Below are 19,528 nucleotides of genomic sequence, written 5' to 3'. Positions count from 1 at the left end.
ATCGATTAATTTCAGAGTATTTGATTAAGTGGAAGAACTTACCCATTGAAGATTCCACATGCGAGGATGAGAATTTTATACATAAGAATATGGAACTACTCAAGAATCGAGGATAACACCTTTTTGAAGGAGAGGACCATGTGATGCCATTATAATACTAATACATTCCCCTTATTATTATTGTTATTGTAATCGCATATTGTTATTTTTGTGCCCATGTATCCCCCATGTTGTTATTGTTGTGCCCTTACATTATTATTGATATGTAGGCTTTGATTATATTGTGACCTCTTAAACCCCTATATATACCAAGGATGTCTTATCATTTTTATCATCCAAGAATGGTTCATTTATGTAATGTAAAGGAGGTTGACCCCTCGAAGTAGATAATTTTTAAGTCATTGATCTATCCTTTCTTTTATTTTGTGAGCTAGTTGCATAAAATTTTGATTGACGGATGTTGATTTCCTCTCATAAATTTCTTGCAAATATGAATGACTAGTGCAGTGGTCAAGAACTTGAATTACTTTCATTTTTCTTCTTTCATGAGAAAAATCTACAACTTGATTTGTTTGTACTCTAGGTATGGTGCACAATCAAGTTCATTTATTTGGGTAGTTGGTATTATTTCCAACATCAAATAAATTCTATTATAAGGTAGTTGGTAGAAATTGGGACTAGCATACACAAAGAAGATGGAGAGGAAATTTTATTAAAGAATATATCTTCAAATTACGACAATGATATTTGCACTTTAATACAATTATACTCTTGAACACTCGATGAAATGTTGTAAATTCTCATAGAAAAACAAAATAGGATGAAGGCCAGAGACAAAAAAGACAAATCACACGTTGAAATTTCTCTATTTTTAAGGGAAAGATTAATAAAAAATTGAGTTCATTCAAATCCTTCTACTACCAAAGACATGGACATACAACATTGACTTGAAAAATTCATGCCAAGGATATTTTAATTGGAAACTAAAATAATCTTCCAACACAGGTATCATTAAAGATCCTTTGTGTGACTTCTTTGAACACTCACTTGATTAAGACAGTGATAATGAATTCACTAGAGACCTTATCATAATTTTATATAATATACCTACTGGCTATATATGTCATATTTTTTTTTTGTAAACTTCAATGATGAAGAACCAATCATAGAACAAAGTAACATAATTTATGTTGGTGGTTTTTTATGTTCTTAGATGCCATAAGAACACATTATAGGTCTAATTATGTCTACAATATGTTATAAGTTGTGGGTTCCTATTGCCCTTTGTTGTTCTAAGAACAATAATTATTTGATATACTTGTGCATTTATGATCTTTTATGCTTGAGAATGGTCAGTTTGTATGATTGATTGCTAGATACGTTTAGTATTTAGAATACTAACCTATTTAAATCTAAAAATAGTAGTTTGCTATGAAGTATGTGAATAGGATGATCTATTACCTTGAATATTTTTTGAAGTATGTCAAGAGTCATTAGTCATTACAAATATGTCATTAACAGTCATAAGCAATTACATCTTCAATGAATGAAGTGGCAACTGAAAATGAATGATTGAGGAGAGTAGTCTACAAGAGTTCAAGCATGGGTAGGAATGCTAATGAAGACTAGACTAAAAAAAATCCAAGAAATTTTTTATTTCATTTAAGTATTAATTTTTGTGATGTAAGCATTAAGGGAGTGTGCTAGAATCAATGATTACGTTAGAGTTGGTTTGGGTTTGTTACAGAGAGCTGAGATATTATCTCAACTATCTAGATTGTGGCTAATGTTACGCATCATATTATCGCATTAGGAAAATGACAATTGGTTTGGATCTCTTGCTATCCACACATGTGTTCTAGAGCATTACCCTGTAGAGTTTGAAGCTAAATTATCCCAAAGAAAGTGGAATTTCTAGATTTTGTGGTACAAAATTCTGATTTTGGCTATGTTCGATGTTACCTAGTTGATTCTTGTGCATACACAAGGAAGACAACTATTATCTATGCATACATATGCACTATCTTCCACTATGACCTGTGAAGATGACTTGAAGTACATAAAAATAAAAAGTAAAGTCTAGAAGCATTGTTGGTAGCATCTATCCTAACAAACAAGCTTCGAATGAGGGCTTAGTCAATGTCGATCCCTCCCATCATGGAGTAACTCCCCTACCTTTGTGGTACCTCTATCCCACTAATAGTGGATCTCATCCCTTGGATAATGGATCCATAACTTCTAATCATTGGCCTATGAATCTACTACATGGTTGAGGATTGAAAGATGATTGTTGGAAACAGGTTTATGCTATTGAAATTAGGTTGGAAGTCTTTCCTTGCAAGGGAGAGTGTTGGAGATTTCGTAAGGGGATTTCTACATCAAGGCTACATGGTTGTAAGGACTTTCTCTAGCCTTATGAATACAATAATTTTTTATTTCTCAGTTACATCTTAATTGATATAATTTGTAGGATTCATTGATCACCTACATGAGTTTTGATTGTATAATTGACCAGTTTATAGGATTCACATGAACTCGTTCCTAGATAATCCAATCTTGATTAGACATGTGGGGTGAGAAAGAGGAGGAACTGTAGTTTGCTGGGTATTGTTTTCAGGGCTGAAGGTGGAAACAATGACACGTGAAATTTCTACAAGTTTGCTCTACTGAACTAGTATATAATCACATCATCATGGGAGATTTGGCGTAACTCTTTCTTGGAGAATCCAATCTCGACCAGATTAGTAGCGTTGCTAATTCAAACTTAAGCAAGAACATAAAAATTACATATATAATAATAAATATAGAGATGTAGTGGAAAAAGACTTCATTTCATTAATAGAAAAATATTGGACTATGCTTACAAACAAAATGTAAATAAGATAAATTGGGCGATGGTATCTTATCTTTGCAAAGAGATGTGGCAGCTACACACCTCTAAATTTTGTTACAATGAGGTTCAAGGGAGTATTTATTTTTGGAAAACATGAGAAAATCCTAAACAACCTGCTAAACACAAATGGGCAGCAAGAGAAAATATGAAAGATAAAACATGCAGTACAATTTTTATTAACAAGAAATATACATTTATAGTACATGTGGTGACCGTTGGGTTTCACATCCCAAGGTCTCTTGGACTCCTTTTGTCCATTCGGCTTCCACACTAACCCATTGAGGATTAGGTGTCCAACATTCCCCCCCTTAATCCGAAGGGTTATGTATGATTCCAAGGAGAGAGCTGCAATACAAAATGTGCAAATATGCATGGCAGCACTAGGCTGAATGTTCTCTCTGAAATGTTGGTATAAAGGGCGGTGGTTTGAGGATGACCACTAACACTGGAACGCTTAGTGCAGTTCCCGGAACTCTTCCAAAACTGGAAAGAAGCTGAAGTCTTCTGCTATAGGAAGTGCTCCTATTGTTTTGAAGAGGGAAACCTTCAACCAATAAAGGGAGGTCTCACCCCACATAAAAGGGAAAACTTCAACCTGAAAAGGGAAGTCTCAATCGGTGATGGTTTAAGGATGACCAACAACTCTGGAATGCTTAATGCAATTCCTGGAACTCTTCCAAAACTCGCAAGAAGCTGGAGTCTTCTGCTAGAGGAAGTGTTCTCAATTGTGTTCCTGGAATTCTTCCAAAACTGGTAAGAAGCTGAAGTATTTTGCTAGAGGAAGTGTCCCAGATTACCAACTGAAGGCATGTTCATGGGAATCTTTGTCTCTGGCTACAACTCTGAAACTGGTGTGGCAGGTTGTGGCTCAGGCTCGCTTGATGTGACTTTGAAGCTTGTAGATGACCATCATTTCCTCCCCTGTTAGATACAAGGTGAGATGATGGAGGAAACTCAACTGCAAGACTGTTCAATATTCTGGAACAAGTTCTGACATGTGATTGGAATATCTTCTTGGCTCTTGATGCCCATTGCCAAGAAGCGATCCATCCAAGATGAATATTTGTTCTGACAAGACGTTTGTTTCTAAAGCATATGTGTGAAGAATGATTGGTTTTATGACAGTGCTTACATGGATGAAGATCAAAACCATGATCTTTCAAATGGCCAACTCGGTCACAGTGTTGGCATTTCACAATCTATTGTTGTTGTTGTTGTTGTGGAAGAGGGGCAGAATCTGGAACAACTGGAGGTGAATTGTCATGAGGAGCAGGTGAACTGTCATGAATGAATCCAACACTCTGAAATTGAATGGGCTTGGCATAGTCTGGAATATGAAAGGACAAGTCCTTGTCATATCCAAGACCAGTTCTGTGCTTGTTGTGGACAAGCTGTTCCCAAGGTCTAATGATAGGCTTGGGAAGTGCAGACTGAGTTTCTGCATCTGCATATACAACTGTTGCTTTATTTGAATGAAATGTAACATTATTGACTTGCTTCTGATGGGTTGCAGTCTCAATTTTTTGAACATAAACATGTTTAGAATGATGACTCCTCTGTTTTAATTCTTCTTGCTGAAGCTGAGATTCAAGTTGTAAAAAGTCAATATTTTCATGTACATCTTGTAAACAACTATGAATATCGGTCAGAAAATCCTTGCTGATTTTGACTGTATTATCCATAGTAGAGAGTATTAGATTGTCCACTAACTCTAATATTGCACTAATTAGAGCCATTTCTAACCTTAAAAAATAGTAAAACAATGAGGAAAAGATGGACACCAATTGCTCTTTTATATAAAATTATGGCAACAACTTCAAATCAATCAGCTTGCAATTGATTCAACACACAAAGAATGGTGATATCCGAAAAATAGACTCCTCATTCAAAACTGAATTTTCTTCAATTCACCTGAGAATTTAACTTGCAACAAAGCTACAAGAAATTTAGGCCTCAAAAAGATATTTTCCTGTACCAGCCTTGAATCCAAGGGAACTTGTCCTGGCAAAAACATCAATCTAGTTCAATGACAATCTCTGATATGAACAACCTTTAAGAATATACACCAATTTGATCTACAAAGGATAGTCTTGGCTTGAAACAATTTCCATTGAACTCCTAAATAATGCCAAATTTCTGCGACTTTAAAGAATATAAACAGTCCCAAATTCTTATGAACATTGAACTCTGTCATTCACAAAAATCCCCCAGCATAATCACTTTCAAAGCAGAAATGATGGCTATCAAAAGGCAATACCCTTGTGGATTATCTTCCTTTCGAATTATAGAAATGCAAGTATCGAATAATTATTTGAAGTACGTGGGAATAATTATTTTAGTCCAAGAGTCTGGTTGATATATTTAATGCCAGAAATTCATATACATCTGATATATGCAATTTTTATCATACAGTCCACACATTTCCACAAGAAAATAAGTTCTGGAAAGTACGCAACTTCTGGCATTTAACAGCAACGAATTAGAGAAGGAGCATAGGCTGATGGAACCTGTTTATTTAGCTCAGTTCATCAATTCTTTCTTCACATAGACACAGACTTTGTACACCAGCAATATGGCCCAGGTTTGATCCTAGAATTGGCACACAGTCCCAGAAAATGAAGTTACAACAACAATGTGAGCTTGCACAGGGGAGAGTCTGCCTTCCGGTGTCTCTTCAGTGCTCACGGTCATCACAGAAGTAAAGAATGGCAGGAGAGGGCACGATTTTCTGTTGTTGTCCCTTCACACGCACCAGCAGGCAGCTCGGTGTTTTAAATTTCTTCAGAAAGCAGAATAATAGTTGGAAAAAGGAATGATTTGCATATTTTCTGCACGTTGGGCATCTTTCACATATTCCAGACCATGCGACCTTGAATGCCCAGATGATTTTTTTTTTCTCAAAAACAAATTGGGTTTCAGAGAATTTAACCGATGCAAATGCCGCAAAATATCACGGTTTCCTCTGCTTGGCAGAAATAGAACAAGAAGCTGAAGTCTTAAAGTCGGAGAAAAAATATGCAACTTTGATTTGTAACTCAAATGGGCAACCTTGGGATCTTGATGGGCTCGACACTAAACAACATTTGGATTCTGAATTCTCAGATACATCAGATTATGATGAAGAGTCGGAGTCAAGAGTAAATAATGAGGAAGAATGGAGTCCTGATCAGTTGGACGCAATTGCTTCACTCTTCAGAGGCAAAACACCGCCAAAATCAAAGAATTAAATGTTGAGAATTCACACATACGTAAAGAGCTGAGTGGAAACGTAAGTTTTCCAATGCGTTACCACTGCCTTAGGAATTTGAAATGACAGATATAGGGACAACATCCCTGTCAGGCATTTTTCCTTTGTTTACCAAGCCAAGGAAGACCATGTTAGGTTTTTCCAATTTTAAAAACAAACATCACAAGCCTTGTGCATCACAATAAAAGGCCAAATAAAACGTTGAATGTTAATAGTGTATTCAATCTCTATTTTCAGGCATCATCCCTAAAGTATAATCCTTTATGTTCATTGATTCTAGTGGTAGTCTCAACTAATCAAACTATTCAAAATTGGAATCACCAGAATTTGGGCTGAATTACATAAGCAAAAGATTTTGCCTTAACCTTCAGAAAATTATTTTAGATTCTTCTTCTTCAGTGGTCGTTCACAAGAAACAAACTGATGCGAAAACATCATTACACACAGTATCCTCCACAATCAAACAGTTATTTGTTCACCCCACTCCTATGCGCACAACTCTTCCATGCTCAAATCATCACTCAACTGGCCACACAAAATTTTATTATACATATGGCCACTTCTTCACAGCATTTACTCAAGATTCGGCGACGGCTTTAAGAAAATTTAATTGACCATGATATTAACTCTGCTATGCTCATTCTTACAAAGGTCTAGATATCATACCATGCACAGGATGCAGAGCACTTCAATGTAACTGTCCATCCTTGCTGAGGATGCACTCGGCCTTGAATTTGCATAGGTATATAATAATGTGCCTTCTAATCTCTATTTCTACAATCTTTACTTCGACAACAATGATTCAGCACCGATCCAACACACAATGGCACAATTTTGTAACAAGCTTCGTCTTGGGAAATATTGTCGGCATTCAAAACTTGGATGGGCACAGCGTTAATATAATATAAACGCACAGCGTTCAAAACCCACAGCGTTCAAAACGCACAGGTATATAAACCCATTCAATAACGCACATGCATAAGGAATGAACTCCTTTTGTTGGCACCGCGTTAATATTCAACAGGCATCAACAGTTATGGACAGCGTTACCACTCAACTGCGTTAACCCATTCAATAAAAACAAACATTACCATGACACACATACCATTCAATAATACCACTACACAGCGTTATGCATACCATTATACAACATTACCATGTCAGGTGAGATTCATGGAAATGATCTGAAATCTGAAGCATAGGATGATATGAACTCAAACACTTTAAAATTCCTTTGGTAGTTTGGCTTCGAATTGAATTGAGATAATAGTTTGTCAGGTAACGTTTACCTAACAAACTAGGATGTGTCGGAGTGCTCAAGTAACGTTCAACTAATACAGAATTTCATAATGGGAAAGCTGGACGTGCAGGAGTGCTCAGGTAACATTCAATCAAATATAGGCTAAGGAGGCAATATAGGTCACGTTAACCAAATAGCTCAAGTCATAAAATTTCGAAATTTCACACTCAATCATGCCATTCTTGCAGCAATGCACACAGTCTGATGCGCTCAGCTTCAATTTTTTAGGTTGTCAGGGGCGTTAGGTAGTCAGGAAAGTTACAGGTAATGAAGACCAGGCCAGTGCTATTCAAGGCAGCTCAGACCAGATGCTCAAGGAATAACAACATGTCATTTCTCTTTATTTTTTTTTAACTAAAGGATAAACCATGAGGAGGAGAACTTCACAGGCCACACATCATTTCTCTGATACCATGTTAAACACACATGGGCAGCAAGAGAAAATATGAAAGATAAAACATGCAGTACAACTTTTATTAACAAGAGATATACATTTATAGTACATGTGGTGACCGTTGGGTTTCACATCCCAAGGTCCCTTCGAATCCTTTTGTTCATTCGGCTTCCACACTAAACCATTGAGGATTAGGTGTGCAACACAACCAAAACCCTAACCCCAAAAGATGTAACACCAAGAGCTTGTAGGCCTCGTTGGGGTTAGTTGGGTAACCAACTTCTCAGGATCGTAACTTGGTCATATTATCTCTGCTTGGTGTGTACAATATCTTTTTGGAAAGCTCTCTTTGAGTACTACAAGTTTCATTGTAGTTATCCACCTATGGAAAACCCCCAAAAAAATGCCATTTAAGGGGTCAAAATGGCTTTAGAAGTTTAGGAGCCGAGAAAATGCTAAACACAATAAATCTTCAAATGAACAAGGAAACTGATGAAACTGACTAGGGGGTCTAGTTGGAATAGGAAAGTGGCCACCAATATCCATCTAGATCATTCCTCCCCCCCTTAGGAAGTAATGTTCCCCGTTACGTGCAGAGACTGCATGAGGTGAGGAAATATATGTTGATCCTAGTCCTTGGTGAACCACTTGCCCTGGTGAAGGAGTTGGCCTACTTTGATAAGTCGATATAGTTGTATCCTATGTTGGCGAGTGTTCTTGATCTATGTGTCCATGATACTATCAGTTGCGGCCTATTCCATGCAGTCCCAATTGAGCTTTGTTGGTGTGAGCTATTATGCGATTTCATATGTGTCCAAAAATGGTGGAACATATGGTCGAAGGTGGTCTACATTGAACATTGGGTGCAGACCAAGGAACAATGGGATGCTGAGCTTGAAGTCACTACCACCAAAGGCCTTATTGATGGTGTATGTATCATATCGAAGAGGTCAAAGCTTTTAGTGGGTTCCAGCAAGGCACTCTTTCTACAAATGTAGCCAAACTTTGTCGCTCACTTTGAACTTGTGCAACACTCGATGTTGATCATGGAACTGCTTTTACTTAGCATTGAATCTTTCCAATATATTATGGACCTGATGGTAGATGTGCTGAATGCACTCAATGAAGTTGTTATCACTTTCAGCTGAGTGCCTGCAAATGGTATGGTCACATCAATGGGGCATAATAGTTGAAATCCCAGCCCTACCTGAAAGGGGTTGTGGCTTGTTTAGTTGTTGAGAGATCTATTTTAGCTGTGTTGGAGATAGGGGAGACTTTCATCCAACGTGTTTGGATGCTTCGAGTTGTACATGCACAAAATATGTACGATCATCATGTTCACAACCTTTGTTTGGACATCAGTTTGGGGATCAGAAGTCGTGGAATTAGTAAGATTTGTATCCAACATCGACCAAATACTTGGCCAAAATGCACTTAGGAATTTGCTATCACTATTTGAGACAATGTACTGTGGGATCCCAAAGTGAACCCACCCTCTCTCTTAGAAAATCCTAGTAGTGGCCTATGTTATGACACTCTTCCTACAAACCACCATGATGGTCATCTTAGAGAATATGTCGACGACCACGAAAACGCAGTCATTGTAATGCTTAGTAGAAGGAAGACCCAACATGTAATCCATGGAGACAAATTCCCAAAGCCAACTAGGAGTAGGTAGTGGAGTATATAGGCCTTGCTTCTTGATGCTTGATTTGGAAATGGTGCAGGCGGTGCAGGACCTAATGTACTTCCCAACGTCCTAACAAAGTTTCGGCGAATAAAAATACTTCTGCAACACCACCACTATTTTCTCTACTCCAAAATGGCCAGCGACCCGACCATATTGTGCCTCCCAAATCATCTTGGAATGCTCACTTGAAGGAACACAGATGTGTCCTAGGTGGCATAAGAGTGCATCCTCAAGGTGAAAATTTGGAACTTGATTTTCTTTCAAGAGTGCCTAGTGTATGATGTTTAATTCTATATCACTCTTGTAAAGGTGTAATCACCCTAATATATCATGTCCAAAGGAGTCAAGCATAGTGATAAATGACATGACTGGTTGTCAGCTAAGGAAATCAATGAAATTATTGATGCTGCCTTTCTTATACTTAATGTTCAAATTGAACTGTTGCATATAGGTGGACCATTTTTAATGGGAATTGTTCTACAACTTTTCTTCTATTTGTATGAATTGTAAAGGTTGGTGGTCTATGTGAATGATCATTTACTTCTCCAAAATGTAATGCTTCCATTGACGAAATCCCTGCATAAAGGAATGCATTTATTTCTTGTTAGTGGAGTACTTTTAGATTGCTTCTTGAAGTTTATAACTTTGGTAAGCCACTGGATGCCCATGCTCAGTAAGAACCACACCAATAACATAGTTAAGGGATTATATCTCGATCTCAAATGGTTGTTGCAGGTTTGGTAATGTGACCACTGGTGCAGAAAAGAGGCGATTCTTCAACTCGAAGAGTACTTACTGTTGGGTTTTCAACCAGAAAAACATTTCTTTCACTTTTCCCTTGGTGACTTGACTTAAAGGCCAAGTGATATGAGAGAACTCCAACACGAACATGTGGTAGAAATTGGCAAGACCCAAAAAGCTGCGGAGCTCTGTTAGAGTGGTTGGGGCTAGCCAATCCCAAATGGATTGTATGTTATATGGCTCCACATGTACACCCTGATCATCAATGATGTACTCAAAATATTGAACATGGTTTAGGCAAAAGGTGCATCTCTCCACATCAGCACACAACTTGTGTTGTCACAGTGTTTAAAGGACCTATTTAATATGGTGGATGTGCTCTTCCCAACTCTGGTTGAAGATCAAGATGTCATCTAAATACACCACCACGACTACATTAGTGAAGGATCACAAGATCTCGTCCATCAGTATCATGAATCTTTCAAGGGCATTCGTCAATATGAATGGCATGACCAACCACTTGAAAAAGCCCTCCTTGGATTTGAAGGTAGTCTTCCACACATCAAATAGTTCAATAGGAACCTGGTGATAACTTGACTTTAAGTAAATGTTGTTGAAATATTTGACCCCCTTGAGTTGGTCCAGAAGGAAATCAATCCACAGGATTGGGTAACTATTATATAAAATGATCTTGTTCAGTTCCCGATAGTCCATATGAAGCCTCTAGGTCCCATCCTTCTTTTGTACCAACACAATTGGGCTCCCACATGGTGAGGAGCTTGTCCTGATGTGCCCTTTCTACAATAGTTCCTGAATATGGCTCTCAATCTTCTCATTCTGCATAATAGAACACTGATAGGTCAGTCCATTGGGTGGCGAGACGCTCGGGGTCAGATCAATGGAGTGCTTGACCTGAAAATGCAAAGGCATCCCTTTGGGTGAGGAGAAAATATCCCTGTACTCCTCCATGACCTTTTCCATCTGCTTTAGTTGTGTAGAGGAGCACTAGCTGGAAGCCATGGCCACAACCTTACTCTTGCCCTAGGGGAAAATCATAAGGAAAACAAATTTCCTTGTTTGGGAAATGATCTTACTACATTTCTCTGCAGTGATCGAAGAGATGGCAGTAGGCGGGGCTACCTTTGATATCCTGTACAACTTATTAGCCAAAGTAATAATCACAGAGTGATGTCTAGACTCATATACAACATGTCGCTTCCATAAGTATGGTTATCCTAAAAATACATCACAAATTTCAATAGGATAAATGTCACACAGTACCACATCCATGAAGGACTTGATGTTGTACGGTAGGCGACACTACCAGATGACGTGATGATATCAGCCTTGGTGAAGCCACCCAATGGTGTGCGGTTTTGGATTTTTTGTAGTATTTAGGCTCAGCCGCTTCACGACCTCTACTGAAATGAGGCTCTTTTGGATCCCACTTTCTACAATGAACTACAATGGGGAACTCTTCACCCACATCTGTGGAAGGAAGACACGTTCCTCCCTCATGTGGATCATCACACTCAATATTCTAGAACGTGGTCGTAGCCATGGTGGCACTAGGCTCCGCAACAATGATATGCTTCCCTTCGTCAGTTCCCCTATCAGGTTATAATTCAAAGATAGAACTTGCATCTAATTCATAAGCCTTCAGTTCGGCCACCAGTGACTGCTTAGCCCGACACTCACTTGTATTGTGAGTGGAGCTCTTATGGAACTAACACCATTTTCCCTTGTCCTTATTTGTCTTTATGGTGTTGTTCTTCGCTTGAGGCTTCAATGTGTTATCCTGGGTATCCCCACCTTAGCTTGGTCCTTTGTTTTGTGGTTTGGCAGTGTATTTTCCTTAGTTTGGATCCGTAGATCCAAAGTCACGCTTCTTCTATTTAAACTTCTTTTCAATCTTGATAGTGTACCGATACGTCGTGTCAAGTGAGGAAATGCCCAGGAACTCCATCCCTTCCTAGATATACTTGTGTAGATGGTCGCGGTACTTGTGCATGAAATTTCACTACGTATCGTTCATACCTAGCTTTGTGCAAAGGGTATGGAAAATATTTGTGAACTCTCGAACATCTTGGTCCCTTCCCTGTCATAACATGCTCCACTTTACATATTTATCTTCATAGCTCTCGATAGGGTAATAGTTTTCCTTCATGGCATCTCCAAAAGAATCCCCAATGCGTGCAGCTGAAAACAGAGTGGGCTTAGTCTCATGCTTTTGTTTAGAGTAGGTTTCCCACCAGTACTTGATGTGTGCGGCGGCTTTGAGAAGTGCAACAGTAACCTTTTCCCGATTGGAGAAGGCATGAATTGAAAAATATCCATCCAACAAATTTAACCATTTATTTATAGCGTCTACATCTATTAAGCCTTTGAATATGGCGATATCTAAGTTAAATTGTACATTAAAAGGAATGTCACCTCCAGAGTGGCTGTTGGATAAAGATGTATTTCCTATGGGTAGTTGTCGAAGGAACTCGACAAAGTTATCCATCATCGCGTCCCTTTGTCACTCGAGGGCTTCCTTGAGCAACATTTTGAAAGGATCTCATGCCTCCTCATCTTTCTTTTCTTCCACTTTGGGAGGTCATTGGGTTTTGTGAGGCCGAACTTGCAATGGTTCAACCATATTTGAGCCCTAACTCCTTATACCCTGACCTCATTGGGGACATGCAAAGAAAAATAGAGAAAGAGAAAATCACTCTAATAACATTGATCCACACTTAAAAAGGAAGGCAACAACTTACATATATAATCATAAATACAAATATGCAGAAGAAAAAACTTCATTTCATTAATAGAAAAATACTGAACTATGCATACAAATAGAATGGAAATAAGATATCTCAAGCGATGATAGCTTATCTCTGAGAAGTGATGTGGCAGCTACATGCCTCTAAACTATGTTCCAATGAGCCTCGAGGGCCTATTTATTATTGGAAAACATGAGAAAACCTTAAACAACCAAAACCCTAACCCTAGGAGATGTAACGCAAAAAGTTTGTGGGCCCCATTAGGGTTAGTTGGGCAGCCAACTTCTTGGTGTTATAACTTGGTCATATTATCTTTGTTTGGCCCATACGATACCTTGTTGGAAAGGTCTCTTCGAGTTCTATAGTTTTCACCATACTTTTTTTCCTATGGCTATAGGCCTATTGCAGACCCAAAAAAACACTGTTTAGGTGCTCGAAACTGCTTTAGAAGTATAGGACCCAAAAAAATGCTAAAAATAGTAAATGTTGAAATGAACAAGGAAACATATGAAATCGACTAGGGGGTCTTGGCGAAATAGGTGGGCGGCCACCAATATCCACCTGGATCAGTTGGAAAGAGGACTCAAAGGGATTTTTTACAGTTGTGATAGAAAATACACTAAATGTCATAAATGTGCTGACAATAATTTATTCTACATAGATTGTGAAGAGGAGGAAGAAAAGAAGCAAGAAATGAAGCTAACCATATCTTGTAATGCATTGACAGGAATTACCACTCCTCAAACTCTTAATATAGAAGGGCATATCAAGAAGAAAAGGGTAGTAGTGTTGATTGATTCAGGTAGTACCCATAATTTTATTTAGTGTAAGGTATCCAAGGAATTGAATCAATTCCTATATCCATCACCAGAGTGTCAAGTGACGGTTGCAAATGGAGGAACCATAAATTGCTATGAAAAGTACCATAATATCAAGCTATCCATGGGAGAAAATGTATTGAATAGTCTAAGGATTTTCATTCTAATGGGTGGTGTTGATGTTGTACTATATGTCCAATGGTTAATATCTTTGGCTTTCAATTTTCAAGAACTTTTTTTGATTTTTTTTTTTGTGAAGGAAAGGAATTTCAATTAAGGGGCATTGCAGGGAAACCACGAAAGATAATTAGCTCTAATAGCATGACAAAGCTTCTAAAGAAAGAACAATGGGGCAAAAAATATTCACTATAGGTTCAAATAGTGAAATCATCTATTTCTGCAGATGTCCAAAAAGTCTTGGACAATCATTCTAAGGTTCAAGCAGTGGAATATCACATCGAGCATCAAAAACAAGTTCTCCAACTCTTAAATGATAACCTCACTTTGGTGCATAATTGAATGAAACAACATGTATATCAACATCGCAGGGAAAGAAGTTTTCATCTAGGAAATTGGGTATTTTTACAGCTACAACCATAGAAACAAATGATCCTCAAGCAAGTTAATAAGGATAAAAAAATATCACCAAAGCATTGTGGTACTTAGAAGGTGTTGCAAAATACTGGTATTATGGCATACAAATTTGATATTCTTGCATCTTCTTGATTGCACCTGGTTCTCCTTGTTTCATTCTTAAAGAAGGTTATGGGTGACAGGCTCCGAGTTCAAACAATATTGCTGGAACTTGATGAGGAAGGAAAAATCATATTGGAACCTAAAGCAGTCACAAAAACGAGAACCCGACAACTATGAAATCAATCAATTTGAAAGTATCTTATCAAGTGAAAGAACTTACCCGCTGAAGATTCAACATGGAAGGATGAAAATTCTATACAGAAGCATTGAAAACTACTCAAGAATTGAGGACAACACTTTTTGAAGGAGATGGGCATGTTAGGTCCATATAATAATAGTGTAGCCCCTTATTGTTATTAGTGCAACCTCCTTATTGTGTTGTTTTGCCCATGTAGTCCCCATATTGTTATTATCGTGCCCCATAGAAGCCCACTATTGTTAGTCTTGTGCCATTACATTATTATTGTTGTCAGCTCTAATTATATTGTGACCCCTTAGACTCCTATATATAGAAAGGAAGTCTTGTCATTTGTATCATCAAAGAATTGTTCATTTGTGTAATGTAAAATAGGTTTCCCCCTCGGAGAGGATTATTTAGAAGTCATTGATCTATCTATTATTATATTTTGTGAGTTGGTTTCATAACAATGCATGTGTAATGGCTTACTCCAGAGGCTGTGCACATGCCTGTAACTTTTGAAAAAATCACTTGTTTCCTCTTCAAATCCATTTCTTTTGTTTTTTCCTATTGTTTTACACCTGTTAGAACATCCTAGGAGTGTTTGGCAGTTTGACTGAATGTTATTTTTGTTTTTTTCTTGTGATTGGTCTTGTTTTGGAAATTTGGGTTCAACCTTTTCCCATGAATGGCCAAGATATCAAGAGAGAGATTTATTGGTCCAGTTGAGTTCACTGTCTATCTTTCTTTTATTGATTAAATCAAGTTTTGAGTCTAGATTTCTCTTTTGCAAAATTTTATTTTGAATGTCAAAGTGAATGGCTTACAATATTAGGTTTGGTTTATGAAAATACTTCGTAATATTATAGCTTTGGAATGAAAAATCATATTTTTCGTATTTGCTCGAAGTGTTCATGAACTAAATTAGTTACTGCAAGAACAGTTATAGAATTCAATTAGGGAAAAGTTTATTTTTAGTCATCATCGGTTTCTTATTTCGTTGCTCAAATTTTTGAGCGCTTGTATGGAAAGAGATGTTTTTTGTTTACTTGTATTATTGGTAAAAGCAAAGATTTGAAATTGTTTTCATTTTAGGGAAAAGGTTATAGTGGGGTTTTGAGTTTCTATTTATATTTCTTTTGAAAATTTGAAAAACTCTTTCCCTACCTTAGATATATTTTCATTGATACAAAAATATCATATCATTGTTCTTTATTGCATTAGGATTATGTCAAGTCATAATTTCATCAAGTTTCACATCCATTACCTAAGCATAACAACAACTCTTATGATCAATGATAATTAAAATCATTATAGAAATTTTTATTATTAGGGATCTTTTCCAAATATAGTAGATTAACTATATGGATTTGGAATAGGGAAGTGAGTAAACTTTCCAAGGTTGCAAACAAAAACTAGAATCTTGTGATAGGGAGATAAATCCAGTTACTTCAGTTTTTCCCTGTGAAGCTTTCCTTACAAAGGAGTCAAGCACGAGATCATATTAGACCTGGTGAAGTGATCATACCCACTTCATTGGCTATGGTACAATGATTTAGATGTATTACAATGGTGTCCAAAGGTACTTAGGGTCACTTGAAAGTAAACCTCCAATTAACCATGTTGAGGAGCTTTCAAGGGGATTGAACTTTGTTCCTCTGCCCTTGTATTTACGTCTGATCTACAACTGTCCCCTGAGGTATAATAGTTGTAATTGGAAACTTCCGTGACCATAATCCTAGGACTATTACTCAAGTTGATGGCAGAGGGAAGGTCTTGTTGTAGCGAGAACATATGTTGACTAGATTAACTTGGAATTTTTTGAGGGTAATATTCACTCGAGATGGCATAAGTGAATTTACTTACTAGATCATTTCCTTAAGAAGTTTTTAAGTGTAATTGGCTCCACTCGCTCATATCTACAATCACTTTTCACTTTAATTTCTACGATGTTGGATTACATTACAAACTAGTGATTTCATTGTGAAAAGCTTGTTTGCATGGTTTGAATCCTTAAATTGTTTAGCTTCTATTAGTTTCTTGTTTTTAATTTTTAGAGACCTTACGGTTGGACTGTGAATATTGTTCCATTTTATGATAAATTTTAATCCTAGCTAAACCACTAAGGAAACCACGTAGAATTCAAGGTCAACCTCCTAAATACACACCAAGTTAGTTGGAAAAGATAAAAATGGAGAATTCAAAATGAACAGGATAAAAATCCTTAGAAAAACCTAAAACATTAACAGTTTTACAATTTGAAACAATAGAAAATTAATGGAATCCAATAGAGGAAGTAGAATCAGGTTTAGTTCACTCTGATCCAAGGATTACCGAAGTAATTCACACATATCTGACACTAGTGAAGTTTCAGACACTAAACTTATCGAGCCAAAGCTAGAAGAACCTAAGTCTGAACTTTCTCAATATGAATCACGTATAGGTGTCTTAGATCCTACTCCTAAGCCACATTCACCTCAAAGGAAACTGATAGTAATGATTGAATTACCTCCCAGTTTAGTTATCATTGAAGAAATTACTGAAGAAACAAAGACGCCTCATTCCCCATTTATCGGTACTGAAATTTTTGACCCAATAGTTACTTTCTCTCCTTTTCGACCTAACCCTTGGTATTCTGCAACTTTGAGTTTTTAGGTCATAATTTTTCATCATCATCCATTCCTTTTTATTCACCAGAAGTAACTATGTTAGAAATTCCTATTGGGAGACAGTTCATTGATCCATCTATGTTTACCAACTCCCTAGAATCATTATTGTATGGTGGTCCATTAGTTCCTCCTGGGTACCAGTCAATTACTGGACCTTTTTTGGAGCATCATCTTTTCCCTAAAATTCTACTTGGTCATCTAGTTTATCTACATCTATTGATCAGAGAATTAATTCCATTCCTAAAGCACTTACAGTGTCAAACCAACAAATTCACATGGTTTTTGGTAATTCACGTAACACTCAAGTAACCCTAACTGGAATTTATTACTAGCCTGAGGGGGAAACCACCTTATCCTCCAACTGGAGTACAACCTTTTGTTCGGAGTCAAGCTTTTACCAGAACCTATGGTCAAATACCTCAACCTGCTCTAGGTCAACCTGCTATAATTCAACCTTTATACGGTACTCCTTATCCTGGGATGAACACAATTTGGAATCCTACATTTAACCACAGTATGGTACACATGCTCCACAAGTTCCACTTTATCAACTTGTTTAGCCTACTGGACAAGCTATAGCTCTGATACATGTTCCAGGTATTACTTCACCTATACAATAACCTGTTTAGGGAATCCCTCAAACATTTTTCCAACAACCTATTCAAGAAATTCCTCAAACACCTGTTCAACAAATGATTCAATAACCTATTTAGAGTTCGCTATAGACCCATGTTCAAACAATTGTTTCACAACTGGTTCCAAGTTCTCATCAACCACCTATTCTAGGAGTATAAAAAATAACCCTTCCAGTAACTCATCTAATATATGTTCCTCAGACTAGTCAGGCAATCCCACACGCTTCTTCTTATAAAAATGTTCCTATGATCCAATCTATACCACATATTCCTATTGGGAAACCAAATGCCCAAACAATGAAAACACCTTTTCAAGGTCAAGCTTACCAGGTTCCACCTTTCTAAGGAAAAAAATTTCAATGTCTACCTTTCCAAGGCCAAACTTTCCAAAACCCACCTTTTTAAGGTCAATGTTTCAAAGCCAACATGTTAAGAGTCAATTTGTTTAAGGGAAAACATTGCAATAGGAAACTTAGAGGGGAAATATTACTTAGGTTAAATGGTTCAAGCTCAACCATTCCATATTCAATCATACCATGGTCATACTCATCAAGTCCCTATTCAACCTCAACCTAGTATGGTTCACGTTGGTTATCCTGGTGGAATTCCAATTCCAAGTACTCACGATATTCCAGGATATCTTGGATATTTGCCTCCATGGTTTGGTATTAACCCGAAATGTTATCAAACTTTACCTTAAGACCATAGCCGACAGTTACCATTTATTACAATGCTAGATCTACCAAAATTATCTCGGTTAACTAACGATCCTATTTATTATGATCCGTTTTGGCTAGCGATTCCTACCAAGTTACCAATTGACATACCCAAATTTGAAGGTAAATCAGGAGATGATCCATCCAATTATGTGATGAAATATCATCTTTGGTTCACATCAAATTATTTGATCGATTATTCCATCTATCTACACATTTTCCAATGAGATTTAACCATTTTGGCAGCTAAATGTTACAATCACCTACCTCGTGCCTCTTTCCATAAATTTCACTCCCCAACAACCACACTTTTAATCCACTTTCAGTTACCAATCGATTATGATACTCGTACCAAACTATTGACTTCTTTAAAACAATCAAAGTTGACTCATATCTCCAATCATATCCATGAATGGAGACATAGACATTTCTTAGTCAAAGTTTTCATTCCACATCAAATTTTAGCTAAATGGTTTACAAAGTTTCTTCTTCTCATTATCGCGAAGGATGTTTCCAAGTGAGGAGTCGTCACAAAAGAGCAAGTAATTTCTCATGCCCAATTGTTAGACTTAGTCGACACTAAATTTGACACTTTGTATGAAAAAAATAACAACTTTACCTTGCCCTATGGGTGAACCCATTATTACATCCACTACAGGATCAAAATATAATTTCGTTGATGGAATTATAGGTTCTATTAGATAAAATTCGAAAGGAAACAAAAATTCTAAAAATACTAGACTTTGGCCATACAAGATACACCATCTAAAAACCTTCCTCCAAAAA

The sequence above is a fragment of the Pinus tabuliformis genome, chromosome 8, assembly GCF_031772625.1.
Source record: "Pinus tabuliformis cultivar Carrire ecotype Pingquan chromosome 8, CPIR1, whole genome shotgun sequence".
Classification (NCBI taxonomy): domain Eukaryota; kingdom Viridiplantae; phylum Streptophyta; class Pinopsida; order Pinales; family Pinaceae; genus Pinus; species Pinus tabuliformis.
This window is presented reverse-complemented; position numbering follows the sequence as displayed.